Source organism: Schistocerca serialis, unplaced genomic scaffold (assembly GCF_023864345.2).
Source record: "Schistocerca serialis cubense isolate TAMUIC-IGC-003099 unplaced genomic scaffold, iqSchSeri2.2 HiC_scaffold_1153, whole genome shotgun sequence".
NCBI lineage: Eukaryota > Metazoa > Arthropoda > Insecta > Orthoptera > Acrididae > Schistocerca > Schistocerca serialis.
The window spans coordinates 127,501-135,000 of record NW_026047352.1 but is presented as its reverse complement, the minus strand read 5'-3'; the positions used below and the strand labels follow the sequence as shown (position 1 = coordinate 135,000).

The following is a 7,500-nucleotide window of genomic DNA, read 5'->3' as shown; positions in this document are numbered from 1 at the left end:
CTCTCAAGCAACCCGACTCGAAGGAGAGGTCCCGCCGACGCTCGCACCGGCCGCTACGGGCCTGGCACCCTCTACGGGCCGTGGCCTCATTCAAGTTGGACTTGGGCTCGGCGCGAGGCGTCGGGGTAGTGGACCCTCCCAAACACCACATGCCACGACAGGCGGCCGCCTGCGGGGTTCGGTGCTGGACTCTTCCCTGTTCGCTCGCCGCTACTGGGGGAATCCTTGTTAGTTTCTTTTCCTCCGCTTAGTAATATGCTTAAATTCAGCGGGTAGTCTCGCCTGCTCTGAGGTCGTTGTACGAGGTGTCGCACGCCACGCCGCCAGCCGGCTGTGCACGCTACCGAGTAAGTACCGGTATGCGAACCGCCAGGCGACGGGCGCGCATCGCACGTTTAAGGAGACGCGGCCGGCCCCACAGGCGGCCACGACACTCCCAGGTCAGCGAAGCGGGGCAAACGCCGCGCGCTTCAGTATACGTAGCCGACCCTCAGCCAGACGTGGCCCGGGAACGGAATCCATGGACCGCAATGTGCGTTCGAAACGTCGATGTTCATGTGTCCTGCAGTTCACATGTCGACGCGCAATTTGCTGCGTTCTTCATCGACCCACGAGCCGAGTGATCCACCGTCCTGGGTGATCTTTTCATAGTTTCCACCATCTCTTTCGAGACAGTTGCATAGGCGGGACTGAGGCGTGTGGCGGCCCTGTTCCAGCGTTCAGTGTCCAACGGCCTCACGGCCGATGGGCGTCGTACGGCTCCACACCGGAGCGGACAGGCAGTCGGGCGAAAGTCATTCAAAACCGGCGCCAGGCGCCAGGTGCCGCAGGCCAGCCGCTCCAGCGCTTCAGCGCTCGTACCACACAACATTGCCGTTAGTTTTGAGACGAACGCGTGGTTCCGCACGCGGCGCACGGCTACTGCGAGCCGTACAGGTAGCTGCGTGTTGCGCGACACGACACGCACATCGAAAGACATGCAGTCTAGTCGGTAATGATCCTTCCGCAGGTTCACCTACGGAAACCTTGTTACGACTTTTACTTCCTCTAAATGATCAAGTTTGGTCATCTTTCCGGTAGCATCGGCAACGACAGAGTCAATGCCGCGTACCAGTCCGAAGACCTCACTAAATCATTCAATCGGTAGTAGCGACGGGCGGTGTGTACAAAGGGCAGGGACGTAATCAACGCGAGCTTATGACTCGCGCTTACTGGGAATTCCTCGTTCATGGGGAACAATTGCAAGCCCCAATCCCTAGCACGAAGGAGGTTCAGCGGGTTACCCCGACCTTTCGGCCTAGGAAGACACGCTGATTCCTTCAGTGTAGCGCGCGTGCGGCCCAGAACATCTAAGGGCATCACAGACCTGTTATTGCTCAATCTCGTGCGGCTAGAAGCCGCCTGTCCCTCTAAGAAGAAAAGTAATCGCTGACAGCACGAAGGATGTCACGCGACTAGTTAGCAGGCTAGAGTCTCGTTCGTTATCGGAATTAACCAGACAAATCGCTCCACCAACTAAGAACGGCCATGCACCACCACCCACCGAATCAAGAAAGAGCTATCAATCTGTCAATCCTTCCGGTGTCCGGGCCTGGTGAGGTTTCCCGTGTTGAGTCAAATTAAGCCGCAGGCTCCACTCCTGGTGGTGCCCTTCCGTCAATTCCTTTAAGTTTCAGCTTTGCAACCATACTTCCCCCGGAACCCAAAAGCTTTGGTTTCCCGGAGGCTGCCCGCCGAGTCATCGGAGGAACTGCGGCGGATCGCTGGCTGGCATCGTTTATGGTTAGAACTAGGGCGGTATCTGATCGCCTTCGAACCTCTAACTTTCGTTCTTGATTAATGAAAACATACTTGGCAAATGCTTTCGCTTCTGTTCGTCTTGCGACGATCCAAGAATTTCACCTCTAACGTCGCAATACGAATGCCCCCGCCTGTCCCTATTAATCATTACCTCGGGTTCCGAAAACCAACAAAATAGAACCGAGGTCCTATTCCATTATTCCATGCACACAGTATTCAGGCGGGCTTGCCTGCTTTAAGCACTCTAATTTGTTCAAAGTAAACGTGCCGGCCCACCGAGACACTCAATAAAGAGCACCCTGGTAGGATTTCAACGGGGTCCGCCTCGGGACGCACGAGCACGCACGAGGCGGTCGCACGCCTTCGGCTCGCCCCACCGGCAGGACGTCCCACGATACATGCCAGTTAAACACCGACGGGCGGTGAACCAACAGCGTGGGACACAAATCCAACTACGAGCTTTTTAACCGCAACAACTTTAATATACGCTATTGGAGCTGGAATTACCGCGGCTGCTGGCACCAGACTTGCCCTCCAATAGATACTCGTTAAAGGATTTAAAGTGTACTCATTCCGATTACGGGGCCTCGGATGAGTCCCGTATCGTTATTTTTCGTCACTACCTCCCCGTGCCTGGAGTGGGTAATTTGCGCGCCTGCTGCCTTCCTTGGATGTGGTAGCCGTTTCTCAGGCTCCCTCTCCGGAATCGAACCCTGATTCCCCGTTACCCGTTACAACCATGGTAGGCGCAGAACCTACCATCGACAGTTGATAAGGCAGACATTTGAAAGATGCGTCGCCGGTACGAGGACCGTGCGATCAGCCCAAAGTTATTCAGAGTCACCAAGGCAAACGGACCGGACGAGCCGACCGATTGGTTTTGATCTAATAAAAGCGTCCCTTCCATCTCTGGTCGGGACTCTGTTTGCATGTATTAGCTCTAGAATTACCACAGTTATCCAAGTAACGTGGGTACGATCTAAGGAACCATAACTGATTTAATGAGCCATTCGCGGTTTCACCTTAATGCGGCTTGTACTGAGACATGCATGGCTTAATCTTTGAGACAAGCATATGACTACTGGCAGGATCAACCAGGGAGCTGCGTCAACTAGAGCTGAGCAGCCGGCCGCCCGGAAGTGTGTCCCGGGGGCCCGCGCGAACACGCAAGCGTCCGCTCAATTATTCTGCAAACAGGAGGAGGCTGAGCTCCCCTGCACAACACACCTCGAAACCCTCTCAGGTCCCGGCGGCGCGCAGCGCCGTCCTAAGTACTTGGTCGGGTTCGAGAGAGGCGCAATCGCCCGGAGTTAGGCGAGTAGACGCTTTAGGTGCGACCACCCGTGCTCCCAACTGAGCTTGCCGCTGCCGACAGAGGCCCGGGAGCGTGCTGTCGTGGCATTGCCGGCGGGAGACAACACGCGCCACCTACGGTGACCGGCAGCTCCAACGCCAGCGCCACAGAAGGACAAAAGCCCCACTTGGGTGCCGAAGCGAACTCTCCCAGCACAGCGCACGCGCCAACACGTCCGCACAGCTGCGATACAAACCACCTGCGAGAACCGCTGGGGCGACCGAGCAGCAGACGGCGTCGCGGCGCCGAGCGCCGGGCGGCGGCGCATCCTCAGCGCACACAGTCCTCAATCGGACCAGCACACTGCAGATGGCCACCGCGCTTCGCACCGGGCCCGCGAGGACCTACTTTGGCCGCAAGGCGCCGCGAGCAGGGGGCGCCGGCGCGCAGCTGCGCCGCCTGCCGCGTCCGTCGGCCGGCGCGCCTGCCACTGGCCGCCCCCACCAGCCGGCTGTAGCGCGTGCGCCCACGCACCGCGCTGCCAGCACGCCGGGCGGCCCCCCCTCACCGGCCGGGGACGGTCCCACCCAGCCACCGCCGCGTATCGCCTCACACCCAGATCCCCTTTCACGTTCGTGGGCATGGTGGGTCCCCTTTCACGTTCGTGGGCATGGTGGGTATCCATGAAACAACCGGTTAATAGCTCGACCGATCGTCGCCAACACTGATTCACCTCTAGCGAGAACAACCGCACCACAACGGGTTACCAGTTGTTCATTTGCGTAACGTCACCAGCAAACGTAGACGTCCATCGCCATTTGCAACGAGTATTGCATGCCTGTGTCAGGTGTCACAACACACTACGTCTGCCCACATAGACGCAACAACATGTGCACGCCTAGAGAACACGTGGAAGGTAGCCCCCGTACGTATGCGGTGTCCATTGCGCGAACGACTGTCAGCCGGCCTCTGCAGCATGTCGCAGATGTGGAACGCGGTGCAACATGCTATCACAGTGTGTGAGAAGAGACGACTACGTCCGAATACACGCTCCACTACATCAACAGACTGCTCATGCTGATCGCCATCCAGGGCGTCCGTTCCTCCCACACGTCTGAATGGCGTACCACACTGCAATCCAGCTCCTAAAGGGAGACGACACGTAGCTGCGTCCACAATATTTGGACTGTATGGTCCGCCGTTGCTAGGCGCAGTCGTCGTACGGTCACACATGTGCCACGATGTATCATTCAGTACATACGGACCAATGTGCAGCACAGTTTGTGGGTTTTGCGTACATCCGCGGACAGGTGACAGGCCGTACCACAACGTAGGCTGAGTACGTCGGCATGCGAAGGGCATTGAACATGCAAACTTCTCAACGACCAGCTTGCGAAGGCAGGGGGGAAGGGGGGGGGCATGTACGTCCTGCTGCTATCCACATTACAGTGTATAGCAGGAGCATGTGGAAAGTCAGCAACACTTGCAAGGTGTTTAACATGACGCGATACACAGGGGACCGGGCAGTGCGAATAGCGAACTATATTGCGAGGGTTGCGGTTAGGCAACACTACACTAATTTAACGAGTTGCATAACAATTACAGAGCAGGTTCAGCGACAACGTGCGTCAGGTTAAGGCGCAATATAGGTTAGGTTGAGGCGCAATATGGGTTACGTTAAGGCACAAATTAGGTTACGTTAAGGCACAAATTAGGTTACGTTAAGGCACAAATTGGGTTACGTTAAGGCACAAATTGGGTTACGTTAAGGCACAACATGGGTTACGTTAAGGCACAACATGGGTTACGTTAAGGCACAACATGGGTTACGTTAAGGCACAACATGGGTTACGTTAAGGCACAACATGGGTTACGTTAAGGCACAACATGGGTTACGTTAAGGCACAACATGGGTTACGTTAAGGCACAACATGGGTTACGTTAAGGCACAACATGGGTTACGTTAAGGCACAACATGGGTTACGTTAAGGCACAACATGGGTTAGGTTAAGGCACAACATGGGTTAGGTTAAGGCACAACATGGGTTAGGTTAAGGCACAACATGGGTTAGGTTAAGGCACAACGTAAGTTAGGTTAAGGCACAACGTAAGTTAGGTTAAGGCACAACGTAGGTTAGGTTAAGGCACAACGTAGGTTAGGTTAAGGCACAACGTAGGTTAGGTTAAGGCACAACGTAGGTTAGGTTAAGGCACAACGTAGGTTAGGTTAAGGCACAACGTAGGTTAGGTTAAGGCACAACGTAGGTTAGGTTAAGGCACAACGTAGGTTAGGTTAAGGCACAACGTAGGTTAGGTTAAGGCACAACGTAGGTTAGGTTAAGGCACAACGTAGGTTAGGTTAAGGCACAACGTAGGTTAGGTTAAGGCACAACGTAGGTTAGGTTAAGGCACAACGTAGGTTAGGTTAAGGCACAACGTAGGTTAGGTTAAGGCACAACGTAGGTTAGGTTAAGGCACAACGTAGGTTAGGTTAAGGCACAACGTAGGTTAGGTTAAGGCACAACGTAGGTTAGGTTAAGGCACAACGTAGGTTAGGTTAAGGCACAACGTAGGTTAGGTTAAGGCACAACGTAGGTTAGGTTAAGGCACAACGTAGGTTAGGTTAAGGCACAACGTAGGTTAGGTTAAGGCACAACGTAGGTTAGGTTAAGGCACAACGTAGGTTAGGTTAAGGCACAACGTAGGTTAGGTTAAGGCACAACGTAGGTTAGGTTAAGGCACAACGTAGGTTAGGTTAAGGCACAACGTAGGTTAGGTTAAGGCACAACGTAGGTTAGGTTAAGGTACAACATAGGTTAGGTTAAGGTACAACATAGGTTAGGTTAAGGTACAACGTAGGTTAGGTTAAGGCGCAATGTCGGTTAGGTTAAGGTACGATATAGCTTAGGTTAAGGTACACATTGTTGTAGGGAAAGGTGTATTTGGGGGGGGGGGGGCGGCGGCAGGTTCGTTGATAGTGATTATCGTAAGTGCATGCCTGCGGGATCATCCGATTTGTCACGTCAGGATGCACTTGTGGCTCATGACAGGCGGCGCTCCGATTCCAAGGTTGTGGCAGATCTGTGTCTTTCATTCCTGCCATTGTTTGTGTACTGTGACAGGAGGCAGTATGGTGATGTTGGGTGCACCCCTGTGTAGGACATGTGTGGGTGTTCGTGGCTTAGCTGAGCAATGGCGGATGTCGGAAGGGTGGGATATTCTGTTTTCTGGGTGGACCTCCCGGTCTGGTTATGATAGTGTGGATTGTGTAATGTGGCGGAGAGGATGCACCGGATGTTCTTCCATGCTGGTGGTTAGATATTGTGTGTGTGCCTGTTAGAGGCAGAGAGTAGTGTGTGATAGTGTCTGGCTGACGTGTGGTTCTCATTGTGTGCAGAGTCTTTCAGCATGTATAGGGACGGTTGTATATATTATCTGTATTCTGATGGCTCTGCATTTATTACTAATCAGTGCCGTGTATACGGTTACTCTGGTTCCAGTCGAAACTGTTCTATCTCTGTACATTAGTGACACTGCGGCTCCACTATGTTGCTGCCCCTGTCGGCCGTTTCCCCCAGTGTATGGCTAGTGATTATCAGCAATCAGTCTATTAGTCAATACCGGTAGTGTGACGACTTCAAATGTCCGGGATGGGGGAAGCTAAACCCTTCCCGTGGGTCAGGGCCTAGAAAGACTCTTCCCACGCAGGAGGCTCGGACTGTCGTTACTCTTCCGAGAAATATATTTGCCCAGCGTTTTTTGCGACTGCGAGTGCAACGCCAGGAGGCTCCGACTGTCGTTACTGTTCCGAGATATATATTTGCCCAACGTTTTTTGCGACTGCGAGTGCAACGCCCACGGGTACCGACATGGATGGGGCGCTTCCTAGCTGATCGCTCGGCATGGGAATCAGTACAGTGAGCAATGCGATCGCGTCTGTAGCTTGTACGTGGTACAGCTCGCAGCTCATGTATAGGGACAGCGGGAATGTCGCATATTGGACATAACTCTTCATGAAACGCAAGTTATAGGTGTGGATTGCACATTACGAGTGCGGGAAACTTCCGCCGTTCATCCGCTGGCGTTGCGAGTTTGGCGGTTGGGGTGGGGCACGAGCGGGTGCGGGTGGTGTGATTGCCGGTCCACGACGTTGTGCGGCAGAGGCACTGGCGTTTGGGTGCTGTGGTCGACACAGGCTGCATGCTTTGTGGGTGGCGTCGAAAGATGGGCACTGTGGGCCCATCGATGTCTTAGTCGGCTTGGCGTCCCATAGATGGCGGTATCGTCGTTGCAGGAGCTCATGCTGAGGGAGACCTACAGATGGCGGTATGTTTTGTGGTGCGCTCGACATGGCGGACCTAGTGTTGTCAGATTCGCATAGATGGCGATACTGTTTTGCCAGCATG

At 54.3% G+C, this 7,500-nt stretch overlaps 3 non-coding genes across 3 annotated transcripts in view; all 3 read right to left on the bottom strand.

The window, feature by feature from the left end:
• Window positions 1-296, bottom strand: part of LOC126432708 (large subunit ribosomal RNA) — a 4,222-nt gene extending 3,926 nt beyond the window's left edge. The window contains exon 1 of the ribosomal RNA XR_007578166.1: window positions 1-296. This exon is cut by the window's left edge and continues 3,926 nt beyond it. This is a non-coding gene — a ribosomal RNA (large subunit ribosomal RNA).
• Window positions 297-484: 188 nt separating this feature from the next.
• LOC126432731 (5.8S ribosomal RNA) lies at window positions 485-639 on the bottom strand. The gene has a single exon (XR_007578177.1). It is a non-coding gene; the product is annotated as a 5.8S ribosomal RNA (ribosomal RNA).
• A 353-nt stretch (window positions 640-992) lies between these two features.
• LOC126432770 (small subunit ribosomal RNA) lies at window positions 993-2,901 on the bottom strand. The gene has a single exon (XR_007578213.1). It is a non-coding gene; the product is annotated as a small subunit ribosomal RNA (ribosomal RNA).
• Between the last annotated feature and the right edge of the window lie 4,599 nt (window positions 2,902-7,500).